Genomic DNA, 17496 nt, shown 5'->3' with positions numbered 1-17496 from the left:
TATGTTAAAAAACAGAGTGCCTTAGTTCAGTCTTTTTGCATTGCAGTGTGGCAAAGAAAAATACAACCTTGTGAACAAAACACACTTTATGTTAAAAAAAAACAGAGTGCCTTAGTTCAGTCTTTTTGCATTGTAGTGTGGCAAAGAAAAATAAAACCTTGTAACCAAAACACACGTACTGTCACTTTTAAAGTCGTAGCCTATTGACAAAAATTGCAACAGCAACGTATCGATCAATTACAGTTTAACAAGACCACTTACACACATTAGATTATTTCTTCGGCAATTTATTTTATACAACGTCATCAGTCTCCGTAGAGACCGTCAAAAATTGCCGTCGCCGACTATATTTCAAGTCGTCTAGGCGGGGTATTGGGTAAAGTTTTCAACTAGCAATAATCGCGCCTCGGATAAACCTCATAGGCTACGATACTGCCACTGCGCAAAGCTGACTTCATATAGCTTTCCTTCAGTATATGAACAAAGCGAGTTCCACTCACAATGACGGCTTCACATAACGCCATTGCTAAAATAATTCTATAATTTATACATATATTATCTACAAATATGTCAGCACATACGCATTAAAAAGAAAATCACAGACATAATAAATATATGATTATATTTAGAATGAATGAATGACAATGAAATGCATGATGGGACACAGAGTAACGAAATGCATGATGGGACACAGAGTGATCTGATGTCATAGGGTGCCTCTCATTCGTGTTTTAAATATCCTCCCTCCCTTCCTCGGTACTCGTTCTCGCTGATATAAAGAATGACGGGGCGGCAACAATGGGAAAGTCTATCCCGTGCTAGTTGAAGACCAGAGGGAACGAGTCTGGAGGACCGAGACTCGAGGAGGGATGTGTGGGAGAGGCCCATAAGGCCAATCGCTACTTCCTGAAAAATGATGTGCGTAGAAAATATTAAGATAGCAGTCGGTTAGGCTACACAGAAAAAAGCGCCCGTAACAAAACATTTGTGACCTAACTGTCGGATGACAATAAATTACAAAATGCAAAATTCAGGAAGTCTAGAGGCAACACTGCGTGAAAGGTGTATCATGCACTGAAATATAGCCTGTTTCCTAGGCTAATTTTTACCGTTCGGCTAAAAACACAGAACATTCTGAGGTACAATGGAAAGCGCACAGGTTCTCTGGTCATAACCTAGCTGCTACCCTATGCCACAGTGTGTTTCAATACGTAGATTTAGGTCCTCGCTGTAGACTGCGTTCATGTGAATAGCACGAATTCTGCTTCACTTCAGTGATCGGACGTGCTCAGCGTGGTATAGCCGTAGGCGACAACAGATGGCCAGAGTTGACCTGATACCTCCGGCAACCGGACATATGCTCCTGGTATGATTTCAGACTTGAGCCAGTGACTCACTCTCAACAAAAACGTGCATCACACACGAGGAAGGTGCTATAAGTCGGCACATTAGCAAAGAGAAAGCTCTCTTTTTTACAGATCTGTGTTCATACGAATGAGAAGAACGCAAACGCAATATTGACAGATTCAATTTGTGACTTGTTATGAAGTGAGAGCTCAGGAAATGTTGAAGAGAAAATGGATCAAAGTTTGCGAAAGGTGGCATTAACTACTGCGGCCAGCAGGGGCACTCTATAACAGGCAGAGAGAGAAAAGTTTACAGCACCCGGTAAAACCACAGGCGAACAGCAGACTGTGCGGCATATTTGAGAGTTCCTTCACCGTTCATCGATGACGGCAGGCACACAAGTAAAGAGAAAGCGCTTCTTTACACAGATCAAGGAGCCCCACCTTAGGAAGGGACATCAAAAAATTCTTATCAACTCATATTGGTCCTTCCCACGGAAATCTTTAGTAAAAGGCAAAAGATTTATACGATATGAAGAGAACCATGAGTATTCTACATTTTTTTGGAGCATGACTTCAGGTAGCCACCGCCAGCGACACAGGTCACCATCAGGGTTACAAGTATCCTTAACGCCACACACAGACCTTCAAAGTAGCCTACTGCTTTACCTTTGTGCATAAGGTGAAGTGATCCGCATATGGTCTAGTAATTTTCAAACTTGGCCTAAAAAAAAGTTTAGTTTTTTCCCCTCCTCAAAATCCAGAAAAGCCACAAAGCATGCTGGGAAGCAACCGCACATAGGCTACTAGACAAGAACCTCTCGGGGGTTGCATTCATTATTATGCTGGATTTACAGGGGTTTTTTACGATTGTTTACACACTAAAATGGAAATGTTCACACAATTTGCAAAAAAACACCTCCACAGATTTGCATAACATTACACACAATGTCTGCTTCACCCTTTTTACAAAACATTACACACAGTGATTTGTAAAACTCTACACACGTTTCCACACCTCAAGGCCCGATCACATTACAGGCGGCATGCGCTATGAAACCCATTCATTTCAATGGGTTGAGCGCGCAAAAACGGGTCTGCCGCTGTGCTCAGCAAAGCGCAGTGCCGGCGGCATTTTGCCGCTTTGCCGCTGTTGCGCGTACCGCGGTCAAAGTTGAAATATGTTGAACTTTGACCGCGGCGCGCTGTAAGTGAATGGTCTTTTGCAAGGAGCCCAGCAGTAACCATAGAAATAGGAGCGGTAACAGCAACAAAAATCGTAGAACGTTATCTCAACCAAGAGCAACCTAGCGGTGGGCGCAGCGCATGCCGTCTATAATGTGATCGGGCCTTTAGACACAGATAAGGATTGTGAGGTTACTTCCTTGTCATTACAAAGCCCCGGATTGCCAATGACCACACTAATGAACGAATTGGATAATCACATCTACCAGGTGTGTAAGCACATATGTGCAAAATTGAAAACGCAGCACTCAGGTGTGCTATACAGTCTTGTTGCTTTTACAGTAGTTGTTCTTCAGAGTCGAAGTGTAGGCTACTTTAGATTTTATTTGTCTACAGATTTTATTTGTTTCATTGATTTCATTGTTGGTTGATTACTGTAACTGATTATGGTAAGAAATACTTAAACTGCCTGGAAGCCGGAAGTACGCTGTTTCGAGTTTAACCCCAGCAGATGCAGTCGTAATTCAACAGTCTTACAGTTCTTTTTAACAAAATGTAAGCACAGGTATCCAAACGCCACACTCAGTTTGCATAATTCCTAGATTCTTTGCAAAATGAAACACTTCAGTCAAAACAAACACACTTCAGTCAAAACATATACACATATAAAAATGCTATTAGTTGTCATTTAACAAACACAGTCCTCAATGATCAGACACTATTGCTGCCAGTTTCACACTGCAGTGATAAATGCAAAACGCATTTGTAAAAAGAAAAATTAGGAAATAGCATGTGCTAGATTTTTGCCCAGACATTGTTATGCAAGGGATCATTTAGATGTCCAAAAAATAGTGACAAACCCACAACATTCTTCATGATTAGTTCGACATAGGGAAAGTGTACATAAATAGGTCTATAAACTTGCACTTGCACTGTACAACACTGAAGATTGCTGTAGACTGAATATTTCAAGTATTTCTTTCAATACTTAGGCCTACAGTAGCCTATTTATAACCATAATCAGTAACAGTAATCAACCAACAATGAAATCAATTGAACAAATAAAATCTGTCGACAAACAAAAACTACTGCGTAAAGTACATACACTTTGACTCTGAAGAGCAACTACTGCAAAAGCAACAAGACTGTATAGCACACCTGAGTGCTGCGTTTTCAATTTTGCACATGTGTGCTTACACACCTGTGGGGTATACTACGAATCTCGATTAGTGGGTTAGCGAGGTATGTTGCGCTCAAAGCAAGGGTATGTCATACGAAAGTGGATTAAGGCACGTTTAGACTTGCTGTAGACAACGCGTTCGTGTACGCATCATGGCTGCCTCGCGTATTTTGCGGTCGTTTGGTGCGTCGGTCGTGCACGTCGTCGCAAGCGAGCACGACGCGTCCGCGAGATGCAATACTGACAAGAAAATAGGGGGCGATCATTGGCAAAAGAAAGTGACTGCAAGATGCATTATCGACATCAAAGCTGGGGGCAATCATGAGAGTAAACAATGGCACATGGCCACATCCACATCTGATATTAGGCTACCTGTACTAGTCTCCCCCTGGTGAAGACCTCCAGTAAGGTGCGTAATGCTGCAGCGAGTCTGTACACAGGACACAGCAGGTCGCACACGGGCGGCATACGCTTACGCTTGGTCTAACGGCAAGTATAATCCCAGCCTAAGGTGCTAATGCTGCAGCGAGTCTGTACACAGGACACAGCAGGTCGCACACGGGCGCATACGCTTACGCTTGGTCTAACGGCAAGTATAATCCCAGCCTTATGCTCGCAACCAAACCTGGTCGGGAGCAGGTTATGTGCTAAGTTATAGCTCAAATCGTGAGAAACTACCGCCCTCTGGACAATTCTAACCAATCCATTATCTTGAAAAACGAAGTTATCTCACGTGTGCTAATCTGTCATACTTAAAACAGGTTCAGCCCCGCCTCTGCAAACATTTTGAAACTCGAAGGCGCTTTTAACTATGTTGCGCGTCAAATATGTCACTACTATGGACGTGCATACCATGCAATATTTGATGACCATCGATTTTTTGATGTTATGGGTTAGACACTAAAAAAGACCACCCTATATTTCTCTGCCGCTCATAAATGCTGAAGTAATCGTTGGTTAACCTAGGCTGTCTTGTGCGTCTCCACGTTTCCCGATTGGTCAAAGTCACCCCAACCACGAGAACGCGCACAGATCTGAGCTGAAAGCCTAGTTGGACAAATTCATCCTTGAGTGAGTTTCGTAGTACCACTCAACTCTGATTGCGACTTTCGTTTTTAGCAATCCAGGGGCCTCATTTATAAAACTTTCTTACGCACAGATTTAATCTAAGACCGTGCGTACGCTCAAATCCATGACAACGCTCAGATTTATAAAGACCGTCTTTGACGTGGAAAAGTGCTTATCTCCACGTCAGGGGCCTCATTTATAAAGCTTTCTTACGCACAGATTTGATCTAAGACCGTGCGTACGCTCAAATCCATGCCAACGCTCAGATTTATAAAGACCGTCTTTGACGTGGAAAAGTGCTTATCTCCACGTCAGGTTCCAACCTGACGTACGACCATTTCCTTGTGGTAGTGCCAGGGTACTGCAAGTAATCTGAGGACCAAATGCGATGAATTCTCAAAATTCCAAGAAGACCAACGATCTCATGTAGTTCTCTACCATATGCATGATCAATATCAGCAGAAGTTGTAAGTAGTAAGTATAGAAGTTAAAGTTTTAACTTATTCTTAAAGGTTGGAAAAGGAAAGTGAAAAAATCCTATAATATTGTAGTGGAGGCTAAAAGTGGAGGCTAAAAGTAAGTAAACGCAGTTTATTCACCCCAGGCATTTCAAAAATAGAGTTTATCAACCTCTCCAAAGACGTATTCACCTATTTCAACTTTTAACATTGAAAAAGCACACTGTATTATCTGCATTCACAATATGAACACTCATCAACACGAACCATTTAATCCACCAATCTTGAATTTCCCCTTGGGGATCAATAAAGTATCTATCTATCTATCTATCTATCTATCTATCGATCTATCGATCTATATATCTATCTATCTACCTATCTAGCCTATCTATCTATCTATCTACCTATCTAGCCTATCTATTTATCTATCTATTTTATAAACACTTGATAATATCCTCTACCATAATCAAACATATTCTGAATGCGTTATGAAACGGCGCATTACCGTGATCACAGAATTCATGGGTTACCCACTTCTTATTTTACTACTACACCCGTGCCATGCCTAGGCTATATCTTATCTATTTCATAGCATTCAAAAAAGCAGGCAGGCCATAGAGTCATCTTTATATTTAATGTTCCCATCGATATTGACCATAAAGTGTCCATTTACGCTTGTTTAGAAGAGGGAAATATGACTTGCGTTCATGATACTCCACAACAGAAAGATAATATTATAATGTAGGCTATATATGGACAGGTATTTTTCAGCATCTTTACATCGCAAATAGACATAATCTATAGATAGATAGATAGATAGATAGATATTTTATTGATCCCCAAGGGGAAATTCAAGAATTTGGTGTTAACATTCCATTCTCACGGTAATTGCATTGTTGCCTTTATCAAACGCACGCACAGGCGCATTACCGTGATCACATTATATAAAAATATATAAAGGTAAATAGACATAATCTATCCTCTGAAAAGCAGAGTTTTGCATCTTCATAATTGCGGCCGAGTTGCAATGAGTTATAGCACGCGTCTGATTGCATAGCCTGTGTCTGATGGCAGTGCCCAAGACCAGATGGCAATACGTGGATAATAACAATTAGGATAATGCAGGCTAAAATATAAAATTATATAAAGGTAGGCCTAAAGGTCACTGGACATTCTTGAAAGTAAACAGTCGCTGACATCGATATTGCTTGAATCCCGACGCGCAGAATGAATGAAGAATGACCGGTGAACTACTATTCGCTATACAGTAAAAACATAGCCTATCCATAAACGTTCGGTCTACATGACATACAGTATCTCACTTATAATGTAGTCCGCCGTAGGCTACATGGGCAGTATCTAACCCTGGGTCATATTGGAAACGCCATACTGTACCATAACGTATAGGCCTAAATTAGTATGATGTACTGTAGGTATTTCCGTCATAAGGTAGCCTATGTTCTATTACCAAAGTAAACCTACTACATTTGCCACACATTGCCTACTACATTACTGCAAGCAGAAGGAATAAAAGCAAGCAGAGGACAATGGACATGGATGCATATTTCTTTCCAGAAAGCGCTGCTTGGAAAATTATAATGAATTATTCGAACTAACAGCGCATAAACATAGGTTAACATCAGATGGCATAGGCTAGGCCTTTACAGTTTTCAATATATGTATTTTAGGTACAACTCAGCCATTGATTGCATTAAAGCCTATGCTAATGATATTGATGAGGGGGCGTGTACAAGGCGGAGACCTAAAATCACCCGGCTGCGCACAAATTCAGGTTCATTTGCGATTTATAATGGCCACATCTGCAAGAGTGGCGTACGCACGTTTTTTTGTGCGTACGTTCGTTTCTCTGAATCACACGTACGATCATATCAGAAATGATCTAAGATCAAATGAACGATGGTTTCTACGCGATACTTTTATAAATGAGGTCCCAGGTTCCAACCTGACGTACGACCATTTCCTTGTGGTAGTGCCTGGGTACTGCAAGTAATCTGAGGTCCAAATGCGAATAATTCTCAAAATTCCAAGAAGACCAACGATCTCATGTAGTTCTCTACCATATGCATGATCAATATCAGCAGAAGTTGTAAGTAGTAAGTATAGAAGTTAAAGTTTTAACTAATTCTTAAAGGTTGGAAAAGGAAAGTGAAAAAATCCTATAATATTGTAGTAGTGGAGGCTAAAAGTGGAGGCTAAAAGTAAGTAAACGCAGTTTATTCACCCCAGGCATTTCAGAAATAGAGTTTATCAATCTCCCCAAAGACGTATTCACCTATTTCAACTTTTAACATTGAAAAAGCACACTGTATTATCTGCATTCACAATATGAATACTCATCAGCACATTAAGAACCATTTAACCCACTGGTATTTTATAAACACTTGATAATATCCTCTACCATAATCAAACATGTTCTGAATGCGTTATGAAACGGCGCATTACTGATGATCACACAATTCATGGTTTACCCACTTCTTATTTTACTACTACACCCGTGCCATGCCTAGGCTGTATCTTATCTATTTCATAGCATTTAAAAAAGCAGGCAGGTCATAGAGTCATCTATATATTTAATGTTCCCATCGATATTGACCATTTGTAGCGTTTTTTCACCGAGAACGAACCTGGGGCCTCATTTATAAAACTTTCTTACGCACAGATTTGATCTAAGACCGTGCGTACGCTCAAATCCATGCCAACGCTCAGATTTATAAAGACCGTCTTTGACGTGGAAAAGTGCTTATCTCCACGTCAGGGGCCTCATTTATAAAAGTATCGCGTAGAAACCATCGTTCATTTGATCTTAGACCATTTCTGATATGATCGTACGTGTGATTCAGAGAAACGAACGTACGCACAAAAAAACGTGCGTACGCCACTCTTGCAGATGTGGCCATTATAAATCGCAAATGAACGTGAATTTGTGCGCAGCCGGGTGACTTTAGGTCTCCGCCTTGTACACGCCCCCTCATCAATATCATTAGCATAGGCTTTAATGCAATCAATGGCTGAGTTGTACCTAAAATACATATATTGAAAACTGTAAAGGCCTAGCCTATGCCATCTGATGTTAACCTATGTTTATGCGCTGTTAGTTCGAATAATTAATTATAATTTTCCAAGCAGCGCTTTCTGGAAAGAAATATACACCCATGTCCATTGTCCTCTGCTTGCTTTTATTCCTTCTGCTTGCAGTAATGTAGTAGGCAATGTGTGGCAAATGTAGTAGGTTTACTTTGGTAATAGAACATAGTAGGCTACATTATGACGGAAATACCTACAGTACATCATACTAATTTAGGCCTATACGTTATGGTACAGTATGGCGTTTCCAATATGACCCAGGGTTAGATACTGCCCATGTAGCCTACGGCGGACTACATTATAAGCGAGATACTGTATGTCATGTAGACAGAACGTTTATGGACAGGCTATGTTTTTACTGTATAGCGAATAGTATAAGTAGTTCACCGGTCATTCTTCATTCATTCTGCGCGTCGGGATTCAAGCAATATCGATGTCAGCGACTGTTTACATGTCCAGTGACCTTTAGGCCTACCTTTATATATTTTTATATTTTAGCCTGCTTTATCCTAATTGTTATTATCCACGTATTGCCATCTGGTCTTGGGCACTGCCATCAGACACAGGCTATGCAATCAGACGCGTGCTATAACTCATTGCAACTCGGCCGCAATTATGAAGATGCAAAACTCTGCTTTTCAGAGGATAGATTATGTCTATTTACCTTTATATATTTTTATATAAAGTGGGTAACCCATGAATTCTGTGATCACGGTAATGCGCCTGTGCGTGCGTTTGATAAAGGCAACAATGCATTTACCGTGAGAATGGAAATTCAAATTCTTGAATTTCCCCTTGGGGATCAATAAAATATCTATCTATCTATCTATCTGTCTATCTATCTATAGATTATGTCTATTTGCGATGTAAAGATGCTGAAAAATACCTGTCCATATATAGCATACATTATAATATTATCTTTCTGTTGTGGAGCTTGGAATATCATGAACGCAAGTCATATTTCCCTCTTCTAAACAAGCGTAAATGGACACTTTATGGTCAATATCGATGGGAACATTAAATATAGATGACTCTATGGCCTGCCTGCTTTTTTGAATGCTATGAAATAGCTAAGATATAGCCTAGGCATGGCACGGGTGTAGTAGTAAAATAAGAAGTGGGTAACCCATGAATTCTGTGATCACGGTAATGCGCCGTTTCATAACGCATTCAGAATATGTTTGATTATGGTTGAGGATATTATCAAGAGTTTATAAAATAGATAGATAGATAGATAGATAGATAGATACTTTATTGATCCCCAAGGGGAAATTCAAGATTGGTGGATTAAATGGTTCGTGTTGAGTGTTCATATTGTGAATGCAGATAATACAGTGTGCTTTTTCAATGTTAGAAGTCGAAATAGGTGAATACGTCTTTGGAGAGGTTGATAAACTCTATTTTTGAAATGCCTGGGGTGAATAAACTGCGTTTACTTACTTTTAGCCTCCACTTTTAGCCTCCACTACAATATTATAGGATTTTTTCACTTTCCTTTTCCAACCTTTAAGAATTAGTTAAAACTTTAACTTCTATACGTACTACTTACAACTTCTGCTGATATTGATCATGCATATGGTAGAGAACTACATGAGATCGTTGGTCTTCTTGGAATTTTGAGAATTCCTCGCATTTGGACCTCAGATTACTTGCAGTACCCTGGCACTACCACAAGGAAATGGTCGTACGTCAGGTTGGAACCTGACGTGGAGATAAGCACTTTTCCACGTCAAAGACGGTCTTTATAAATCTGAGCGTTGGCATGGATTTGAGCGTACGCACGGTCTTAGATCAAATCTGTGCGTAAGAAAGTTTTATAAATGAGGCCCCAGGTTCCAACCTGACGTACGACCATTTCCTTGTGGTAGTGCCAGGGTACTGCAAGTAATCTGAGGTCCAAATGCGATGAATTCTCAAAATTCCAAGAAGACCAACGATCTCATGTAGTTCTCTACCATATGCATGATCAATATCAGCAGAAGTTGTAAGTAGTAAGTATAGAAGTTAAAGTTTTAACTAATTCTTAAAGGTTGGAAAAGGAAAGTGAAAAAATCCTATAATATTGTAGTGGAGGCTAAAAGTGGAGGCTAAAAGTAAGTAAACGCAGTTTATTCACCCCAGGCATTTCAAAAATAGAGTTTATCAACCTCTCCAAAGACGTATTCACCTATTTCAACTTTTAACATTGAAAAAGCACACTGTAGCCTATTATCTGCATTCACAATATGAACACTCATCAACACGAACCATTTAATCCACCAATCTTGAATTTCCCCTTGGGGATCAATAAAGTATCTATCTATCTATCTATCTATCTATCTACCTACCTATCTAGCCTATCTATCTATCTATCTATCTATTTTATAAACACTTGATAATATCCTCTACCATAATCAAACATATTCTGAATGCGTTATGAAACGGCGCATTACCGTGATCACAGAATTCATGGGTTACCCACTTCTTATTTTACTACTACACCCGTGCCATGCCTAGGCTATATCTTATCTATTTCATAGCATTCAAAAAAGCAGGCAGGCCATAGAGTCATCTATATATTTAATGTTCCCATCGATATTGACCATAAAGTGTCCATTTACGCTTGTTTAGAAGAGGGAAATATGACTTGCGTTCATGATACTCCACAACAGAAAGATAATATTATAATGTAGGCTATATATGGACAGGTATTTTTCAGCATCTTTACATCGCAAATAGACATAATCTATAGATAGATAGATAGATAGATAGATATTTTATTGATCCCCAAGGGGAAATTCAAGAATTTGGTGTTAACATTCCATTCTCACGGTAATTGCATTGTTGCCTTTATCAAACGCACGCACAGGCGCATTACCGTGATCACAGAATTCATGGGTTACCCACTTTATATGAAAAATATATAAAGGTAAATAGACATAATCTATCCTCTGAAAAGCAGAGTTTTGCATCTTCATAATTGCGGCCGAGTTGCAATGAGTTATAGCACGCGTCTGATTGCATAGCCTGTGTCTGATGGCAGTGCCCAAGACCAGATGGCAATACGTGGATAATAACAATTAGGATAATGCAGGCTAAAATATAAAAATATACAAAGGTAGGCCTAAAGGTCACTGGACATTCTTGAAAGTAAACAGTCGCTGACATCGATATTGCTTGAATCCCGACGCGCAGAATGAATGAAGAATGACCGGTTAACTACTTATACTATTCGCTATACAGTAAAAACAAAGCCTATCCATAAACGTTCGGTCTACATGACATACAGTATCTCGCTTATAATGTAGTCCGCCGTAGGCTACATGGGCAGTATCTAACCCTGGGTCATATTGGAAACGCCATACTGTACCATAACGTATAGGCCTAAATTAGTATGATGTACTATTTCCGTCATAAGGTAGCCTACTATGTTCTATTACCAAAGTAAACCTACTACATTTGCCACACATTGCCTACTACATTACTGCAAGCAGAAGGAATAAAAGCAAGCAGAGGACGATGGACATGGATGCATATTTCTTTCCAGAAAGCGCTGCTTGGAAAATTATAATTAATTATTCGAACTAACAGCGCATAAACATAGGTTAACATCAGATGGCATAGGCTAGGCCTTTACAGTTTTCAATATATGTATTTTAGGTACAACTCAGCCATTGATTGCATTAAAGCCTATGCTAATGATATTGATGAGGGGGCGTGTACAAGGCGGAGACCTAAAATCACCCGGCTGCGCACAAATTCACGTTCATTTGCGATTTATAATGGCCACATCTGCAAGAGTGGCGTACGCACGTTTTTTTGTGCGTACGTTCGTTTCTCTGAATCACACGTACGATCATATCAGAAATGATCTAAGATCAAATGAATGATGGTTTCTACGCAATACTTTTATAAATGAGGCCCCTGGTGTTGAACTGGTGCCGTTCAGAATTCTTTGAACCGTGGTGCTATCTAGTGAACCAGCCCGCATTTACACCAGTTCTGAACAGAACCAAGGATGTGTCATCAACATGGGTGGTGCATGCAAAATCAAAAGTTAATGAGATGCATAAACGGGAGAATGATATGACCAGTTGTCCCATAAAAACGGCAGAAACTAGCTGTTTAAAATGCTAGTCAACGTCTGCAGTGTAATGCTAGTTGAATCGTTTTGTTTACTCATGGCAACAGTTGATAAGGAAGGGAAACTCATGCTTTTAGCCTTCTTCCCTGCTTCTTCCCTCTGAAAGACGCAATGACACGCCCACTCCGGTTCGTAGGAAAAAACAACTATTTTTTGGTTCAACTTCCGAACCAAGGTGCCACGTTCCGAACCGGCTTTTGTTTGGTGAAAACGCGACGAACGGTTCAAATGTTGGTTCGCGAACGGGAACGGAGCCGGTTCTCTGTCGGTGAAAAAAGGCTAAAAGTGTCCATTTAAGCTTGTTTAGAAGAGGGAAATATGACTTGCGTTCATGATATTCCAAGCTCCACAACAGAAAGATAATATTATAATCTAGGCTATACATGGACAGGTATTTTTCATCATCTATACATCGCAAATAGACAATCTATCCTCTGAAAAGCAGAGTTTTGCATCTTCATAATTGCGGCCGAGTTGCAAGGAGTTATAGCACGCGTCTGATTGCATAGCCTGTGTCTGATGGCAGTGCCCAAGACCAGATGGCAATACGTGGATAATAACAATTAGGATAATGCAGGCTAAAATATCAAAATGTATAAAGGTAGGCCTAAAGGTCACTGGACATTCTTGAAAGTAAACAGTCGCTGACATCGATATAGCTTGAATCCCGACGCGCAGAATGAATGAAGAATGACCGGTGAACTACTTACAGTATACTACACTTCGCTATACAGTAAAAATATAGCCGTTCGGTCTACATGACTTACAGTATCTCGCTTATAATGTAGTCCGCCGTAGGCTACATGGGCAGTATCTAACCCTAGGTCATATTGGAAACGCCATACTGTACCATAACGTATAGGCTAGGCCTAAATTAGTATGATGTACTGTAGGTATTTCCTTCATAAGGTAGCCTGTTCTATTACCAAAGTAAACCTACTACATTTGCCACACATTGCCTACTACATTACTGAGAGCAGAAGGAATAAAAGCAAGCAGAGGCCAATGGACATGGATGCATATTTCTTTCCAGAAAGCGCTGCTTGGAAAATTATAATTAGTTATTCGAACTAACAGCGCATAAACATAGGTTAACATCAGATGGCATAGGCTAGGCCTTTACAGTTTTCAATAAATGTATTTTAGGTACAACTCAGCCATTGATTGCATTAAAGCCTATGCTAATGATATTGATGAGGGGGCGTTTACAAGGCGGAGACCTAAAATCACCCGGCTGCGCACAAGTTCACGTTCATTTGCGATTTATAATGGCCACATCTGCAAGAGTGGCGTACGCATGTTTTTTTGTGCGTACGTTCGTTTTTTCTGAATCACACATACGATCATTTCAGAAATGATCTAAGATCAAACGAACGATGGTTTCTACGCAACACTTTTATAAATGAGACCCCTGGTTATCCAAAGAAAACCTGGGGCCTCATTTATAAAAGTGTTGCGTAGAAACCATCGTTCATTTGATCTTAGATCATTTCTGATATGATCGTACGTGTGATTCAGAGAAAACGAACGTACGCACAAAAAACGTGCGTACGCCACTCTTGCAGATGTGGCCATTATAAATCGCAAATGAACGTGAACTTGTGCGCAGCCGGGTGATTTTAGGTCTCCGCCTTGAAAACGCCTTCATGACTTCAGGTAGCCACCGCCAGCGACACGGGTCACCATCAGGGTTACAAGTACCCTTGACGCCACGCACGGACCTTCAAAGTACTGCTTTACCTTTGTGCAAAAGGTGAAGTGATACGCATATGGTCTAGTAATTTTCAAACTGGGCCTAAGAAAAAGTTTAGTTTTTCCCCCTCCTCAAAATCCAGAAAAGCTTACAGCACCAGGTAAAACCACAGGCGAACAGCAGACCGTGCCGCCAACGTGGGAGCTCCTCCCCTTTCGTTCGTCGCTGTCGGCACACAAGCAAAGAGAAAGCGCTTCTTTTTCACAGCTCAAGGAGCCCCACCGTAAGGCGGGGCGTCAAAAAATTCATATCAACTCATAGTGGTCCTTTCCACGGAAATCTTTAGTAAAAGGCGAAAGATTTATACGACATGAAGAGAACCATGAGTGTTCTGCCGGTCTAGAACATGACTTCAGGTAGCCACCGCCAGCGACACGGGTCACCATCAGGGTTACAAGTACCCTTGACGCCACGCACGGACCTTCAAAGTACTGCTTTACATTTGTGCAAAAGGTGAAGTGATACGCATATGGTCTAGTAATTTTCAAACTGGGCCTAAGAAAAAGTTTAGTTTTTCCCCCTCCTCAAAATCCAGAAAAGCTTACAGCACCAGGTAAAACCACAGGCGAACAGCAGACCATGCCGCCAAGGTGGGAGCTCCTCCCCTTTCGTTCGTCGCTGTCGGCACACAAGCAAAGAGAAAGCGCTTCTTTTTCACAGATCAAGGAGCCCCACCGTAAGGCGGGGCGTCAAAAAATTCATATCAACTCATAGTGGTCCTTTCCACGGAAATCTTTAGTAAAAGGCGAAAGATTTATACGACATGAAGAAAACCATGAGTGTTCTGCCGGTCTAGAACATGACTTCAGGTAGCCACCGCCAGCGACACGGGTCACCATCAGGGTTACAAGTACCCTTAACGCCACGCACGGACCTTCAAAGTACTGCTTTACCTTTGTGCAAAAGGTGAAGTGATACGCATATGGTCTAGTCATTTTCAAACTGGGCCTAAGAAAAAGTTTAGTTTTTCCCCCTCCTCAAAATCCAGAAAAGCTTACAGCACCAGGTAAAACCACAGGCGAACAGCAGACCATGCCGCCAAGGTGGGAGCTCCTCCCCTTTCGTTCGCCGCTGTCGGCACACAAGCAAATAGAAAGCGCTTCTTTTTCACAGATCAAGGAGCCCCACCGTAAGGTGGGGCGTCAAAAAATTCATTTCAACTCATAGTGGTCCTTTCCACGGAAATCTTTAGTAAAAGGCGAAAGATTTATACGGTATGAAGAGAACCATGAGTGTTCTGCCGGTCTAGAACATGACTTCAGGTAGCCACCGCCAGCGACACGGGTCACCATCAGGGTTACAAGTACTCTTAACGCCACGCACGGACCTTCTAAGTACTGCTTTACCTTTGTGCAAAAGGTGAAGTGATTCGCATATGGTCTAGTAATTTTCAAACTGGGCCTAAGAAAAAGTTTAGTTTTTCCCCCTCCTCAAAATCCAGAAAAGCTTACAGCACCAGGTAAAACCACAGGCGAACAGCAGACCGTGCCGCCAACGTGGGAGCTCCTCTCCTTTCGTTCGTCGCTGTCGGCACACAAGCAAAGAGAAAGCGCTTCTTTTTCACAGATGAAGGAGCCCCACCGTAAGGCGGGGCGTCAAAAAAGTCATATCACCTCATAGTGGTCCTTTCCACGGAAATCTTTAGTAAAAGGCGAAAGATTTATACGATATGAAGAGAACCATGAGTGTTCTGCCGGTCTAGAACATGACTTCGAGTAGCCACCGCCAGCGACACGGGTCACCATCAGGGTTACAAGTACCCTTAACGCCACGCACGGACCTTCTAAGTACTGCTTTACCTTTGTGCAAAAGGTGAAGTGATTCGCATATGGTCTAGTAATTTTCAAACTGGGCCTAAGAAAAAGTTTAGTTTTTTCCCCCTCCTCAAAATCCAGAAAAGCTTACAGCACCAGGTAAAACCACAGGCGAACAGCAGACCATGCCGCCAAGGTGGGAGCTCCTCCCCTTTCGTTCGTCGCTATCGGCACACAAGCAAAGAGAAAGCACTTCTTTTTCACAAATCAAGGAGCCCCACCGTAAGGCGGGGCGTCAAAAAATTCATATCAACTCATAGTTGTCCTTTCCACGGAAATCTTTAGTAAAAGGCGAAAGATTTATACGATATGAAGAGAACAATGAGTGTTCTGCCGGTCTAGAACATGACTTCAGGTAGCCACCGCCAGCGACACGGGTCACCATCAGGGTTACAAGTACCCTTGACGCCACGCACGGACCTTCTAAGTACTGCTTTACCTTTGTGCAAAAGGTGAAGTGATTCGCATATGGTCTAGTAATTTTCAAACTGGGCCTAAGAAAAAGTTTCGTTTTTCCCCCTCCTCAAAATCCAGAAAAGCTTACAGCACCAGGTAAAACCACAGGCGAACAGCAGACCGTGCCGCCAACGTGGGAGCTCCTCTCCTTTCGTTCGTCGCTGTCGGCACACAAGCAAAGAGAAAGCGCTTCTTTTTCACAGATCAAGGAGCCCCACCGTAAGGCGGGGCGTCAAAAAATTCATATCAACTCATAGTGGTCCTTTCCACGGAAATCTTTAGTAAAAGGCGAAAGATTTATACGATATGAAGAGAACCATGAGTGTTCTGCCGGTCAAGAACATGACTTCAGGTAGCCACCGCCAGCGACACGTGTCACCATCAGGGTTACAAGTACCCTTAACGCCACGCAAAAAAAAAACCTTCAAAGTACTGCTTTACCTTTGTGCAAAAGGTGAAGTGATACGCATATGGTCTAGTCATTTTCAAACTGGGCCTAAGAAAAAGGTTAGTTTTTCCCCCTCCTCAAAATCCAGAAAAGCTTACAGCACCAGGTAAAACCACAGGCGAACCGCAGACCATGCCGCCAAGGTGGGAGCTCCTCCCCTTTCGTTCGTCGCTGTCGGCACACAAGCAAAGAGAAAGCACTTCTTTTTCACAAATCAAGGAGCCCCACCGTAAGGCGGGGCGTCAAAAAATTCATATCAACTCATAGTGGTCCTTTCCACGGAAATCTTTAGTAAAAGGCGAAAGATTTATACGATATGAAGAGAACCATGAGTGTTCTGCCGGTCTAGAACATGACTTCAGGTAGCCACCGCCAGCGACACGGGTCACCATCAGGGTTACAAGTACCCTTGACGCCACGCACGGACCTTCTAAGTACTGCTTTACCTTTGTGCAAAAGGTGAAGTGATTCGCATATGGTCTAGTAATTTTCAAACTGGGCCTAAGAAAAAGTTTCGTTTTTCCCCCTCCTCAAAATCCAGAAAAGCTTACAGCACCAGG

The 17496-nt window shown here is 41.6% G+C and overlaps 9 non-coding genes across 9 annotated transcripts; all 9 read right to left on the bottom strand.

Annotated features, from left to right (window-relative positions):
• Positions 1-309: 309 nt before the first annotated feature.
• LOC134063287 (U4 spliceosomal RNA) lies at positions 310-450 on the bottom strand. The gene has a single exon (XR_009936050.1). It is a non-coding gene; the product is annotated as a U4 spliceosomal RNA (small nuclear RNA).
• A 1332-nt stretch (positions 451-1782) lies between these two features.
• LOC134062845 (U5 spliceosomal RNA) lies at positions 1783-1898 on the bottom strand. Its single transcript, XR_009935628.1, has one exon. It is a non-coding gene; the product is annotated as a U5 spliceosomal RNA (small nuclear RNA).
• Positions 1899-14432: 12534 nt separating this feature from the next.
• On the bottom strand, positions 14433-14548 carry LOC134062837 (U5 spliceosomal RNA). Its single transcript, XR_009935621.1, has one exon. It is a non-coding gene; the product is annotated as a U5 spliceosomal RNA (small nuclear RNA).
• Positions 14549-14885: 337 nt separating this feature from the next.
• Positions 14886-15001, bottom strand: LOC134062898 (U5 spliceosomal RNA). The gene has a single exon (XR_009935678.1). It is a non-coding gene; the product is annotated as a U5 spliceosomal RNA (small nuclear RNA).
• A 337-nt stretch (positions 15002-15338) lies between these two features.
• On the bottom strand, positions 15339-15454 carry LOC134063307 (U5 spliceosomal RNA). The gene has a single exon (XR_009936069.1). It is a non-coding gene; the product is annotated as a U5 spliceosomal RNA (small nuclear RNA).
• A 337-nt stretch (positions 15455-15791) lies between these two features.
• On the bottom strand, positions 15792-15906 carry LOC134062906 (U5 spliceosomal RNA). The gene has a single exon (XR_009935686.1). It is a non-coding gene; the product is annotated as a U5 spliceosomal RNA (small nuclear RNA).
• Positions 15907-16245: 339 nt separating this feature from the next.
• On the bottom strand, positions 16246-16361 carry LOC134062779 (U5 spliceosomal RNA). Its single transcript, XR_009935564.1, has one exon. It is a non-coding gene; the product is annotated as a U5 spliceosomal RNA (small nuclear RNA).
• A 337-nt stretch (positions 16362-16698) lies between these two features.
• On the bottom strand, positions 16699-16814 carry LOC134062748 (U5 spliceosomal RNA). Its single transcript, XR_009935533.1, has one exon. It is a non-coding gene; the product is annotated as a U5 spliceosomal RNA (small nuclear RNA).
• A 342-nt stretch (positions 16815-17156) lies between these two features.
• Positions 17157-17272, bottom strand: LOC134062747 (U5 spliceosomal RNA). Its single transcript, XR_009935532.1, has one exon. It is a non-coding gene; the product is annotated as a U5 spliceosomal RNA (small nuclear RNA).
• Positions 17273-17496: the final 224 nt, after the last annotated feature.

The sequence above is a fragment of the Sardina pilchardus genome, chromosome 17 (genome assembly GCF_963854185.1).
Source record: "Sardina pilchardus chromosome 17, fSarPil1.1, whole genome shotgun sequence".
Lineage (NCBI taxonomy): Eukaryota > Metazoa > Chordata > Actinopteri > Clupeiformes > Clupeidae > Sardina > Sardina pilchardus.
This window is presented reverse-complemented; position numbering and strand designations above follow the sequence as displayed.